Consider the following 14,419-nt stretch of genomic DNA (forward strand, 5'->3'; position numbering starts at 1 on the left):
GGAATTTCAGATGCTGAGAAGCCTTCCGAGCGCCCCTCCCTCTCTCCGCACGTTGCCCGCTGGATCAGATGCCCCGTGGTCCCAGGGTGGCTCTGATGATGGGGATTAAGCGGCTGGCTGCTCCATCTAAGTACACGCCAGGCTGTACACAACCTGTCTGCCCTTTTTTACTTGCAAAATGGAAATCTCTCTAAGCTCTATCATCTTTGACATTGCTGTAAAAAACCAGTTTGAGTGATAAGAGGAACCCAACAGAATGGCAGGTTGGGATACGTGGCAGGGATATATTTTTTGACCCCATATTTTAAAACTTTGGATGCAGCAGACATATCTAAGTTAAGTTGTGCCTTGCCTGCTAAAAGGGAAGATTAATATCCCATAAATTACTTCCCCAAGTCCTTGGTCCTGAATTTCAGTTCTTAATGCACAATACTGCACCTCATCATGGAAAATCAATTCATCTTCTTATTCCATTTTCTCTCTCTCTCTTTTTTTTTTTTGATTAATGTGTTTTTATTTTCACCAACGTCTCAAAGGTCCTTGCATATTATGAAATTTTAAATATATTAGTAATGTTTGATTTTTTTTTTTTTTACCAAAGTCACAGAATTTTCCTCTCTGAATATTTAAAAGTAGAATAGGGTAAAGGATTATCGTTTGAGAATTATTTTGATCCAATCCTTTCTGGAGGCGGTAGAATTAATTTGACCTTTAAATGTCTATGCTTCTTTAAAAACATAATCTGAGGTAGGTAGGGGAGAGCAAAATCTCCACTAAAATGGGACATAATACATACAGTAGGTACTCCATGAAGAGACAAAAATAATCTTAATGTAAAAAATTGCCACGAGATCAAAATTAGTGATAGTTCCTTCTTCCCTTTGCCCATGTCCTTCTGCATTTGGGCTTCTAGTAATGAACACATTACAGGGTTGGGCGACAGGATATGGATTATTTTCTAATTTAAATCTTATTGTGCTATCTTAGGGCATATTTTCGCTTCTCTGACTCATTTCTTTATCTCTAGAATGATAGGTTGTTACCTCTCACCCTTAAGGCAGTAGAATATGGTGGAAAGAACTTGCGTTTGGAAGTCAGGGATACTTCGCGTTTTCACGTTAATATCTGAGGAATATCAGGCAAATTCCTTAATACCTCGGAGTTTTATTTTACTGACCCGTAAAACGAAATGATTATATTTTGATCTTAGTCTTTTTATGGGGGTTTAATGAGATTTTATATATGTATACAGTAGGTATTCAGCAAATGTCCTTCCCTTCACGTTGCTCTTCCTTCTTTTCGATTTTTACATTTGACAAGGGTTTGTGATATCGCAGCAGTCATGTTAACGCTTGTACTGCACTTACTAGGCATTAGGTAATCTGCTAAGCATTTGATATATTTTATTAACTCATTCAATCCTCATAATGTCCTTATGAAATAGATCGCATTGCTATCTCAGCTCTCCAGATGAAGGACCCAAGTACAGAAACGTTAAATAGTGGGACTAAGGTCACAAAGCCAGGAGGTAAAGTAGCTGTGGTTTTGAACCTGGGCTGTCTGGTTTCTGAGATGCCACTTACAAGCGCTACGTTCGGCTGTACCATTAATGAGCCTGGCCTATTTGACTCCAGGCGGGGCTGATCACAGTTGGAGGGCCCTTTGAGAAATCTTGTCCCGCTCTGCCAAACTGTTTTGCACACACATAGGAGTGAGGGTTCTTGGTAAAATATGTTTGGGAAACCACAGTTAAGTTGGCCTGTTCGTTGTAAAGTTTTATTAGGATGTCTCAAGGATGTACCTGATATACTAATGCATATGGCAAATCCCCGCGATTACGTGTGTGTAAGAAATGCAGTGACACCCCCAGATTATTTGATCACATAAATGTTTTAAAAGAACACGTGGCAACACTTCTGAGGTGCATAGTTCAATGCATGTGAATGTAGTACAATCATATCCTCGTACAGATGGGAGAATGATGTTCAGAGACAGGATGGACCTTCCTTAAATGGCGGACGTTTGGTGGGAGAGTTGGTATAACTCTCAGCCCTTCTGCCTCTCAATTCTAGCGCTCTTTGTAGCATGTGATCGTGCCCTCGGTAAAGAAGCGCAGTACTGTTTTCCAGCCCTCCTGCCTAGTTCATTTAGTACATTGACTAGGTCTGACGCATGGCTTTTACGTTGTGATATCTTAGTTTTTTTGAGGAAGAAGACAATGCTACTTTTAGGTACATAATTAATGTAGCCCATGATAGTATCCTTTCCTTCTTATTCTTGCTCCTGGGGGCTCTGTGTGGAGCTCTTAAAAGCCAGCCGTCAGCCTCAGGGCTGGATCTTGCTTGGTCATCTTGGTTTCAAGTGCCCGAAGATCACGTCTCCAAAACACTCTGTAGAGAAGTGGGTCATGCGAATAACACAGCTTTGAAACACAATTCTAAAATCTTTGAAATACCGTTAACCCCATCAGAGATTTGAAAGTTGCATTTGAATAATCTAACACACGCAAGGTGTCCTGTAAATGACAGAAGGTGGATTCTGGCCGGGGGGGGGGGGTGGTGGGGGATGGGGATTGGTAAATTCAGTGGGGGATTGGTAAATTTGATCATTTGGATCAAATCCAAATGATAGGGCTAGAATTATGGTAGCTCTCCTAATCCTGTACCTTCAAATTCCTGAGCATTACAAAACAACGGGACTCCGTCTGAAGCAGTAGCCACCATCATCCTGGTTGGAATTTAGGGGAAGTTGTTTCAAGGGAAGATATTTGGAAGCCCAGCGATTTCCCAGTGTACCCCAATTCTCCATAATGATAATGCAGCCGAATCCCCCTTCCCATCTGCTGAGGCATCCGTCCCTAGGGGTCAAGTGAACTTTTGGGGACAGGAAATTCAAAGTTTAGTTGTTGGAGGATCCTGCGTTGCATTCTGATTTCAGGAGAGTAGGTCCTCCAATTAAAAACCAATCAATCAGTCAATCAATTAAGCACACAAAAGCAGGACGCGAGGAAGATCTTGATTTCTGGAGGACAGAGTCTGAATGAGAGACATGAATAATCCCTGCCCCCGTTTCTTCTCTTGTAATCACAGTGGTTTACAGATGTTTTTCTGCAGCTCCAGTGGGCAACTGGGTCTGTAACTGCCCGGGAGCAAGGGCTGTGAGCAGTCTGCTTAAAATGATATATTTGATATGCAAATAACGAGGCAAAAAAAAAAAAAAAAAAGAAACAGTGCCCACTGATAAGACTCAGGACCATGGCTTCAAGTGAGGGTCACAGTGGGGGGATAAACAATGATCAAGTTCATGAATTAGACTTCTGTTTACCCTGCTTCTGTCGCAAATATTTATTAATTAAGCCAGGGAAGGCTAGTGGGTACTGATGAGCAAATTAGCACATCAGACCTTGGATGAGAGTTGGAGAACATCAAGGACCAGGGGGAGGAACCCGGGAAAATGAAATAGAGGCCACAGTTTACAGTTTGTGTTGATATGAATCAAGGAATATCTAAGCAATTTGCTAAATCAAAGGCAAAAACTTCACGTAACGAAAAGGCCCTTCACCAGTTTCAAATAATTTTAGCTGTTTTTCTTTCATTTGCAAGAATGATGATGGTAGATATGTAGAAAATGATGACAGGAAATTGGGAGGAGTTGCCGTCCGATTATGACTACTTCAACTGAGCAACTCTCAGAGGAATACACACGAGTGATGACCGCATTATACACAAACACGGACAGCTTGGTAAAAGGACTTTCTGTGGAGATTCCCATATATATATATATATATATACATATACACACACACACACACATATATATACACACATATATATACATATATACACACACGTACACATATATATATACGTATACATATATATACGTGTACGTATATATGTACACGTATATATATGTATACATATATACATACACGTATATATATACACACACACATGTATATATACATATATATATACACGTATATATATGTGTGTGTATATATATGTGTGTGTATATATATATGTATACATATATATATATATATATATATATACACACCTCTGGAGGATTTTCCTAACTATCCAGTTCTGGAATTTCAGTCTGTTGCCATCTTTCTTCCCCCAAACTTGAAACTTCTAGGAAGAAGTTCCAAAGATATATTTTCGCAAAGCCAGCTCCCTGGTCCCCACACAGTTGGGTGATAAAGGATTTAAGTAGGATTTACATTTTCATAGGGGACTGCACATCATTTCACAATCCTTCAGCCTGGCAGCCATTCCCGCATTTCTTGGGCTGCTGGCGGCCCTCTTTGCCTTCCCTTACAACCGTTTTATTTTAAATTATTTACTATTTCTCGCTGCTCACGCACAGTCTTTTCTCTGTGTACTCTTCGACACCCACAGGCAGACAATAGGCAGGACACTTCACTCTAGGTTATGAATGTCTAAAGTCAGCATTGACTCTGGTTCCTAACATTAGCTCCACATTTAGAACCCTTGGAGAAAGTTCTCATTTGACTGTTTTGGGGCGGGGCCCAGGCACTGGCATTTTTCAGAAAGCTCTGAGAAGGTTTTAACATACAGCTAAGGTTGAGCCCCATTGAATTTCTAAAGCCTTGCCCCTTGAAGTGTCGCAGATGATTTCTGATCTCCAACCAAACTTCTAAATACATGTATATATTTATATAATATTTAAAGCAACGTTACCTATATCTATATCTATATCTATATCTATATATCTAATCTATATCTATATTCATTTTGGGTAACAAATCTTTTTTTTCTAACTTTTTTTTAATCTTTGTTTATTATTGAGAGACAGAGAGAGACAGAGCGTGAGCAGCGGAGGGGCCGAGAGAGAGGGAGACACAATCCGAAGCAGGCTCCAGGCTCCGAGCTGTCAGCACAGAGCCCGACGCGAGGCTCAAACTCAGAAACTGTGAGATCATGACCTGAGCCGAAGTCGGACGCTCAACCGACTGAGCCCCCCAGGCACCCCCATTTTGGGTAACAAATCTTAAATTATGCTCCATCCCAGGTAGCTCCTTAATTCAGCTATTAGATCAAGTAACTATAATTCCCTCAAACATCATCTTTTGCAAAATTATAAGTTTTACACTGAATTCGAATTTTCCAGAGTGCTTTTCGAAATTCTTATCTTCCAGGGCGTCTGGGTGGCTCAGTCAGTTAAGCATCTGGCTTTGGCTCAGGTCATGATCTTGCTGTTCGTGGGTTCGAGCCCTGCGTCGGGCTCTGTGCTGACAGCTCGGAGCCTGGAGCCTGCTTCAGATTCTGTGTACTCCCTCTCTCTCTGCCCCTTGCCTGCTCACACTCTGTCAATCTCTCTCTCTCTCTCTCTCTCTCTCTCTCTCTCTCAAAAATAAATAAACATTAAAACACTTAAAAAAAGAAAAGAAATTCTTACTTTCAGTTTTTTTTCTCCTCTGTGCTACATGATTCTAGACAGATAAGGATTTGGGTGGATTGAGGGTAAAAAAGAAATAGTAAAAGAAAGAAAAATCTATGCTTTTATAAAATCTTGGAGAAAAAAAGTGATATTTGAACCGTGAAGCTTTCCAGCATGTGGGGATGTAAAAACTGTACTTTTGTGTGGAAAGTTTCATTCTCTTCCTTGCGGTTGAGAAGAAAAACACAGGGCTTTGCACACAATTTCTCAGTGGTAGATTGTCGAGGGACAAGACAAGGTGTTTCATAGATGCAGTTTTTTACGCTCCTCCGTAGACCAGGTAGAACCCTCAGGAATCTAGAAGAAAAAGCACACACGGGGATTGAAATCTTGGCTTCTCTTATTACTCTTATCGGAATTAGGATGAGTTTGTCATTTTCAGTAACTCACTGGCTAGATGTTACAAATAGAGGAGAGAAAGGAAGGGGTATGACTCAAGTCAACATTGAAATCTTAATCTCACACACATCTCAGATGCCACGTAATGTGGGGTCTGGGATTAAGGGCTGAAATGAAAATCCCTCGTTAGGGGCAGTGGTCATCTTTAGGAGACAGACAGGCTTCCAAATGTAGCCCTAAATTAGGCTTTGTGGTTCGGACTTATGGTGCGCAGGAAAAAAAATGAACCCGCCTCCACTCCTCCCCCTAAACGATATATTCACTTCTGAATCCCTGGAAACCGTGAAGATGGCACAAACATGGATATTACATTCTACTGCAAACGGCGTGATTGGTTGGAGCGCCCAGGTGGCTCAGTTGGTTAAGCATCCGACTCCGGCTCGGGTCATGATCTCACGGTCCGTGAGTTCGAGCCCCGCGTCGGGCTCTGTGCTGACCGCTCAGAGCCTGGGGCCTGCTTCGGATTCCGTGTCTCCCTCTCTCTCTTCCCCTCCCCTGCTGGTGCTCTGGCTTTCTCTCTCTCAAAAATAAATAAAATAATTTAAAAAAAATTTTAAAAAAATTGAGCTGTGCTGTACATGCAAAAATGACCCTAGGTTTTTTTTTTTTGTTTGTTTTGTTTTGTTTTTTTTTTTTTTTTAAAGATGCGATCGGTTTAAGGATGTTGAGAGGAAGAAGAGATCATATTGATTTTCTATGTGGGCCCTAAATGCAACCACGTGCTTGCTTCTGAGAGAGGGAGGGGTGAAGGAGACCCACTCAGAGGAGGAGACGGTGTGAAGATGGAGGCAGAGATCAGGGTGATGGGGACACAAGTCAACGAATGCCTGCAGCCAGCAGAAGCCTGAAGAGGCAAGCAATGTCATCTCTCCCAGAGCCTCTGGAAGGGGTGTGGTCCTGCAAAAAGCTTGGCTTCCCGCTTCTCCTCTCCACAGCCGTGAGAGAGTACGTTTCTGGTGTTCGGAGCCACCAAGTTTGTGATAATTCGCGATAGCAGCGACAGGACATTGATGCAGGACCCAGTATACAAGAATAGAGTGGAAACTAAGTTATCTCACTGCACGAGGTGAGCCCTCCTGTCTGTGTAGAAGTAGGACTGGAAAAATGCACCGAATGCCCTCGTCTGGTATTTGTGTACCAATTATTTTCCGCTAGCGCACTTTTTCAGCCCATGGTCTCAATATATAACCCAATAATATCATCCCTGTTTGGGAGATGGTAAGCCTCGGGCACAAGCTGATTAAGCAACTTTGGGTCTAGGTGATGAGTCTAACGAGAGTCACGATTCAAGAGAACACATTGCAGATTCTGAAATTCCGTCCAAGGGGAACACTCAGTGCTCATTTCCATAGAGTTCCCCGGGGACTTTACATATGGAGCAAGGCTGACATCGGCCTCTCCTGCAGGCCGGAGAGCCCCAGGGAAATGCCCACACAAGAGACTAAATCATGGGCAAAGTCACAGTAAAGGCATTTATCTGAGATGCCTGAATTTGTTATCTTTGTGTTCTGCCGTGCCTCCCTCCGGCCCACATTACATCCCAACTGAAGTTAGACTCCATTTGGAAGATGAGAAGCCTCAGGTTGTCTTTGGAGACCTATTCCAGACCAAGCTGGTAGCTGTCTCCTGGATCCCACGGGAGAGCTACTCTTCCCTGCCCTTCCCTCCCCTGCACCCTAATGGACTCACACTACGGCATTTGTGAAGAATCTTCTCAGATTCTTCGTGTTGATACAGAAATATGTGCCTCCCACATTACATAAGCTTTACTTCTAAATGGATTTTAGCTCTGGAACCCTCCTCCACAGTTAGGCCACCCTGATGTGAGAGCTAGCGTCTAACTTGTGACCTTGGGATCAACTACGTTCCTTCACCTCATTTTCCTGGGATAGGAACACCGCCTAATGGGCTGGAGGATTTATTCTCCAGGCATTCCCCTCTTGGCCTTGGGAAGATAACGCAATTCTGGGTTTTTTCAGGACAACCGTCAACTGTCCGAGTACGGTAACGAGTCCTCTGGTTTTTTTAGTTTGCTAGCTACTTCAACGCGATGCCACAAGCTGGGCGGCTTAAGTAGCAGAAATGAAGTCTGTCACGGTTCTGGAGGCTGGAAGTCCAAGATCAAGGTGTCAGCAGGCTGGCTCCTTCTGAGGGTCGTGAGCGAAGGGTCTGTTCCAGTGCTGTCTCCTTGGCTTGTAGATGGCCTTCTTCTCCCCGTGTCCCTCCACAGTGTCTCCCTGTTCTGTGAATGTCTGCCTCTGTGTCCTAATTGTCCCTTTATACAAGGACAGCTGTCATATTGCACTTACACTCACCTGAATGACCTCACTTCATCTTGATTACCTCCATGAAGACCCGATCTCCAAATAAGCTCCCTTTCTGAGACACTATGGGTCAGGGCTTCAGGATATCCCCCCCCCTTTTTTTTTTCTGGAGAAGGAGGAACACAATTCAACCATGACACTGGAGAAGACTTAGAAGAAGAGTCCCCGTTGATGTCTTTACTTGTCACAATCGGATAAGACCCATGACACGCTTACCCTCCACCAGACACATGAACTTGCCCTGGAGGTCCTAGGTGTTGTTTTCTTGACGGTTTAAATCATTTTGGAGAAGCAGTGGGGGTCTGATGATTTAGGGGGTATGTGCAGGATGTTGGTAAGGCAGTACATGCACATTTTTGGGAGGATGGGGGTGAAGGTCAAGTTAGAAGTCCTGTCTGGTCATGGCTTCGTATCCAGTCAGGGTGACAGGAAGCCTGACTGGAGCTGTAGGGGGAAAGGGACCATTTTAATCTGGTGGAACCTCCCCCTCTCCCCCTGGATTAGAAGAAAGTGGGAATGCCGTGTTCTCAGTTATGTCTTCTTGCTAATCCAAATGTTTACTGTTCATTATGCAATAATTTTCTGTATGGTGCCTCAAGGTCTTTAGAGGGTTTCTAGTCTAAAGACTGAATGAATAATAATTGATTTAAAAAATAAAACCGGGGCGCCTGGATGGCTCAGTCGGTTAAGCGTCCGACTCTTGATTGTGGCTCAGGTCATGATCTTCCGGTTTGTGGGATTGAGCCCCACATCAGGCTCTGTGCTGACGGCATGGAGCCTGCTTGGGATTCTCTCTCTCCTCTCTCTCTGCCCCTCCACTGCTCTCTCTCTCTCTCTCTCTCTCTCTCAAAATAAGTAAACATTAAAACAAACAAACCTCAAGGCTAGTTTGGAATGGAAAGGCATTGAAGCTAGAATAGGACAAAGACAAAACGCAGGTAGGGAAAGAAAATCCCATGAGATCCCATGAGATGTTGTGTGGTTACTTACCACAACCTGAGGGGCTTCGCGGACCCACAGTCTCACTTACCTTCATGGACCAGTGTCAAGATCCCCCACCAAGGATTCACTTGGGTTCGGTTGGGCAGAGTGAAAAGCCCATCAGCAGTAGATTAAGAGACAGATATCAGTTGGGATCCCCACACTGGCCCTTATTACCTATGTGACCTCAGGGAATTCATTTAACTTTCTTTGAAGGGACACTTAGGCTTACAGATAAAGGTTTTTGTGAGGATTTGAGGAAAAGGTCTCTGCACAAACACCTCTAGCTGTGTCTGTGGGCTATCTGGGTCTCCTCCCCACTCCCCATCAACGGGTGGTCAGAGGGTTCCAGAATATCTTAAGCTCTAAGCATGCCGGAGGAAATGATACGTATGAAGGCACAGATACCTTGGTCTAGGTCTCAAATAATCCCGGATGGTTCCATTTTACTTCTGAGTGGAAAAGGCTGGAGTAATAGGAAAGCATCAGAGGGTGAAGTGGGCCGTGGTGGGAAGGTGGGAGGGGGATGGTATTAGAAAGTAGGACACATCTGGATTAAAAGGCACAAGGAAAGGATCTTGGGACCTGGAGAAGAGCTACTTTTATAGTTTTCTTTTGGAACCGAGTGACCTTATCACTTAAAATCCTGTGAGGTCATTTCTGAGTGGGTTCTTGCCCCAGTCTGCTCAGTGAAGTGTAGAGAAAGAGGAAATTGTGAAATTTATTAGAGCTGATGATTTCAGCACATAAGAAATGAAGATCGTTCCTATCCAACTATCGTCAGATCAAGCTTGCCTGAAAACTTAAGTGATCTAATTTGTGACTGCTTTTGACAAATGTCCCCAGTGCCTGGTGGCTTACCTAGAAGCATAAAACATGCGCTAGAATTCTGTCATAATCTGTTTGGACTGCTATGGCACAAAAAAATCACAGGCTGGGGGCTTAAACGACAAGCATTTACTTCTCACGGGTCTGGACGCTGCCACGTCCAGGCTCACGGTGCCGGCAGAGTCCGTGTCTGGCTCAGACCAGCTTCCTGGTTCACAGACAGCCGCCTTCTGACCGTGCCCTCACACAGTGGGAGGTCGGGAGGGGGCTCTGTGGGGTCTCTTCTATAAGGACACTAATCCCATTCATGTCACTCCACCCTCGTGACCTGCTCACCTCCAACCATCTCACTGGGGGTTAGGATTTCAACATATGGAGATTGGGACCATATAAACATATGGTGCCAAAGAGAAACTTGGCAAATTGGGCCACCTGGGTCTTCTGTACTTCGTCCCCAGCTGTGACAGCTCGGTCGGATGTGTATTTTAACTTTTCTATTCTCAGCGCCATGCTGTTTGCATAAGTAACACCACCACCACCACCACCACCACCACCACCAAGGAAGCGCTGATCAAGGCTTCTGTGATACCAAAATATCATTTTTGAGCCCGATTCCTCAAATTTTAAGCAGAGAAGGTTTTCACGAATATGGCCGCCTCAAAGTCTGGGTCTTTTACACAAATAATCCATTTGTCTCCAGAACAGAAAACTTAACTTTTTTAGTTCACTGTGGGGCATCACCACCGTAAGCATTTAGTAATCGACCGGGGCCAGTGATGTTGAAGTGACTAGTCCTTGCTCACGCTCCACATTTCTGATCCTTTGGGAATGTCTACTTTAGTCTGACCATCAGCCTTGTTCAGCAGCGTCAGATGGGACTGTTGTGCGGGGGGGAGTCCCAGTGGAGAGACCTGTTCTCTGTCGAAGGTGACTGGAATGCTCACCACGGCCCTCTCTGTTCTGCAGGGGAAGGAAAACACCGAGTCATGGAAAGAGCAGGAAAAGGATGCTCTCTGTCTATAGCCAGAGAAAGATGTGGAACCAAGGTGAAGTTCTCCAGTGACATCATGGGGAAGTCCTTTCCAAATATCTCAGTGAGTTTGTACTCAGCTTTCTTCTTCATGGCTCAAGATGCAATTTGACAGGATATTTGATACGTTGATTTTCTGAGGCAAGACGACGTCTGGATGATTCTTTTTTGGCCATAGGTGGTTGGCTCCTAGGTGTGACAGCTCATTATCACATTTCATTTCAGGTATTTGATCCAGGACTAACTCAGTTAAAAGTATCGATTACCTAGGGGAATTTTCATAAAGCCCCTTTGGGTTCTTTAATTCCGGTGTTGGCCAGGAATGAGTTTATTTATCTAGGAATGCTAAATATAGCAGCTTAGTATTAAGTGACAGACATCAGAAGCAGTTTGCTTTGAGATTATCGGTTGTTTATTTTAATCTGGTAAGTCATGAGAGAAACTCCAAGAGATGTCTCAAGGAAGATTTTCTTATGGATTTTCTTTTTCTTCTCTACATGCAGATATAGTCAGATTGCTTTGCACAACCCAATCTCCAGTGTTTCAGATTGTTTTTTTCAGGGCATAGGGCGCCTGGGGGGCTCATTAGGTTAAGCGTCCGACTTTGGTTTAGGTCATAATCTCACAGTTTATGAGTTCGAGCCCTGCGTCAGGCTCTGTGCTGACAGCTCAGAGCCTGGAGTCTGCTTCGGATTCTGTGTCTCCCTCTCTCTCTGCCCCTCCTGGCTCATGCTCTGTCTGTCTCTCTCTCTCTCAAAAGTAAACATTAAAGAAATTTTTTAAAAATTAATTTTTCAGGACAGAGTTTCAGGCAAAGATGTCATTTCATTGACCTAGAACTTCCAGATTTTCTTTTCTGGACTCATTTCCTTTTGGTGGACCTAAGAATCATATCCTACTTTTTCTCTACTTGAACCCATGTTTAAACACTGAGACAAGAGTTAGGGGTAAATGGTGGTCACTATTTTAAGTATGGCCTTTCCTGGGGATAATTGCATTTTACATGGAGAACCAAACCTTAAGCCAAAGGAATGCAATTTTAATGGCATAATTTTAGGTATTAACAACCGAACTGGGAGGTAAGTTTTGGCAGTAATGCAGCCTGCTGTCCCTAAAACCACTCCAAACGTTTTTTCCAGGCAGACCTTAAATTAAAGTGCAGGGGCACCTGGGTGGCTCAGTCAGTTAAATGGCCAACTTCAGCTCAGGTCATGATCTCATGGTTCATGAGTTTGAGCCCCATGTCAGGCTCTGTGCTGACAGCCCAGAGCCTGGAGCCTGCTTCGGGTTCTGTGTCTCCCTCTCTCTCTGCCCTTCCCCCGCTCATGCTCTGTCTCTCTCTGTCAAAAATAAATAAACATTGAAAAAATATTAAAATAAAATAAAATTCAGTATTTGCAAAACTTATGATGGCTCAAAAGTTATAAACGTTCACAGTTCACATGGTTTTCCAGTTATAGTGACTACAGAGCCATTATTTTCTAGGTCAGACTTGACTTTAAATGTTCAATCTCATTTTTTCTCCTGAAGAGTCTCAAAGTCCGCGAAGTTCGATTTTTAAAAAATCGTAATCAAACTAAAGCCTTATAATGAAAGTACACCCAAGAAACAAAACTTCATAGGCAGAGTGTGGTTTTCAATTTGGGATTGAGGGTCTACAGACATCACAATCGTGTTACCTTAATAATTTGCAAATTTTTCTTCATAGCAGATTGAAGCAACAAACAGTGTGTGTTTTTAAGGCCTGATGCCATTTTTTTCCAAGAAGTCCCACAAATATTTGTTTGAAATCCACAGATGTGATGGGGCACCTGGGTGGTCCAGTCGGTTAAGCATCCGACTTCAGCTCAGGTCATGATCTCATGGTCCCTGAGTTCGAACCCCGCATCCAGTTCTGTGATGACAGCTCGGGGCCTGGAGCCTGCTTCGGATTCTGTGTCCCTGTTTCTCTCTGCCCCTTCCCCGCTCCTCCCACCTCTCAAGAATAAATAAACATAAATTAAAAAAAAAAAAAAAAGAAATCCACAGATGTGTTAAAAGGAAACATTCTTTCTCGGGGAGTTAGGTGTGTCCCAGTGCTAGCTTCTCACTCAGGGACTGTCCGGGTGCATTTGCTGGTGGAGACACATGCGGCTGGAAGCCGTTTGCAAATGGTGGTGATAGGACTTACTATTAATGCACTCTTTTCTTTGCTCACAATGACTTTGGGTCTAGACACTTGTGGTGGAAATGTGGGCGGTGGGGGGGTGGGTGGGAAGTTCAATAAGAAGGAAAAAAAAGATGACAAGATCCTGTTCTTAAATTCAGCGTTTTGATCGATCGGGTATTGTGCAAGTGTGACTTTAGATCTTATGCAAGTTATGCCTGGCTGCGTGCTTACCATGTGTCTACCATTCAGGCCCCAATACTGAAGATAAAGAAACAAACAAACAAAAAATACCTCTGCTTTCAAACTTATATTCCAGTGGAGGAGAGAGGCAGGTAGATCAGCATGGCATAGAGTGACCCGTATGACTGTAGTTGTAGGAGTCACGGGAGAGGGAGAAGCTCTTGGCTGAGGTCAGGGGTAGTTCTCGCTGTGCATTTGAGAGCACCTTCTCTACGAGGGGCAAGCTCCAATGAAGGCAGGGACATGTCTTCACTTCGGGCACCACGGTAGGTGCTCCAGTCACATCGGTTGACTGACTGGCTAAGTAAAAAATGGATGGATGACTGAGGGAAGAAATGAACGTCAGGAACAGGGATTACGGTCGTGAGCAAAACTGATACAGCTTCTGATCTCGAGGACCTTCATAGATGGGGGTCAGGAAGGGCATCTCTGGCTTGAGAATGGCCACGAAGAGCAAGAGATCAAATGTGGACCTCTTAAGTTTGAAATATCTATGAGACATCCAAATGGAGCCGTCAGGTATGCGTTTGAATGTGTGACTCCGAACCTCAGAAAAGAGGCGTGAGCTAGAAGTCCAGATTTGAGAGTCATTGATGTTTAAGAGAGTTTCAAAGCCGTGGGAGCTGGTAAGATTTCCCAAGAGAAGAGGTCATTTCAGGAAAAAGCTTCAGAGTACATTTGACTGGGTAAGGTCGTGGCTAACTGCCATTATTTTTGGCTGCCCAGCATCTAAGCCATCTTCCTATGGCTGTGGGATTCCACCTTTCATGAGACTTGGTGGGGGGCAGAACACCTCACTTGACAGGTGTCACAAACTTGGTTTTGGCTGTGTGGTGCAGATTCCCCAGCCACTTGCACGGGCACAGGGTCTAGATTCAGGAGATGCAGAATGTTGCTCTTGGCCATCGTAGTGGTTGAGGCAAATCTACATCCTCCAGGCAGTGGTGCCCCAGGGTTAGCAGTAGTGAAACTGCAGCCACCTTGAATTCCTGGGATGTTCCT

The 14,419-nt window shown here is 44.0% G+C and overlaps 1 long non-coding RNA gene across 1 annotated transcript in view; it reads left to right on the forward strand.

Moving 5' to 3' along the window:
- The window catches only part of LOC128316275 (uncharacterized), a 122,075-nt gene that overhangs the window by 94,226 nt on the left and 13,430 nt on the right, over window positions 1-14,419 (forward strand). The window contains exon 3 of the long non-coding RNA XR_008299900.1: window positions 10,965-11,092. This is a non-coding gene — a long non-coding RNA (uncharacterized LOC128316275). The remainder of the gene's footprint in view (window positions 1-10,964; window positions 11,093-14,419) is intronic.

This window comes from Acinonyx jubatus, chromosome B4 (assembly GCF_027475565.1).
Source record: "Acinonyx jubatus isolate Ajub_Pintada_27869175 chromosome B4, VMU_Ajub_asm_v1.0, whole genome shotgun sequence".
Taxonomy (NCBI): domain Eukaryota; kingdom Metazoa; phylum Chordata; class Mammalia; order Carnivora; family Felidae; genus Acinonyx; species Acinonyx jubatus.